The sequence below is a fragment of the Orycteropus afer genome, unplaced genomic scaffold (genome assembly GCF_000298275.1).
Source record: "Orycteropus afer afer isolate SDZICR_OR568_19922 unplaced genomic scaffold, OryAfe1.0 scaffold01647, whole genome shotgun sequence".
NCBI lineage: Eukaryota > Metazoa > Chordata > Mammalia > Tubulidentata > Orycteropodidae > Orycteropus > Orycteropus afer.
In genome coordinates, this window is record NW_006923234.1 from 45,877 (window position 1) to 46,095 (window position 219).

The window sequence follows — 219 nt, forward strand, 5'->3', positions numbered from 1 at the left end:
GACATTGGGTTCATATATGTTTCCCAGCTGGTGAGTCATTGGAATGTCAGAAATATATTAATAGTTTTCTTGATATTTATGAAATGTTCTATTTTAACTTAATTCTATTCTATATTGTATGTAATATTTTAGTGTAGTAATATATGTATATACTTTGTAGGCAAATGAATATACCTGATCATAACCTTTCTGCTATTGGAGGAGTGCAATGAAAAAAAT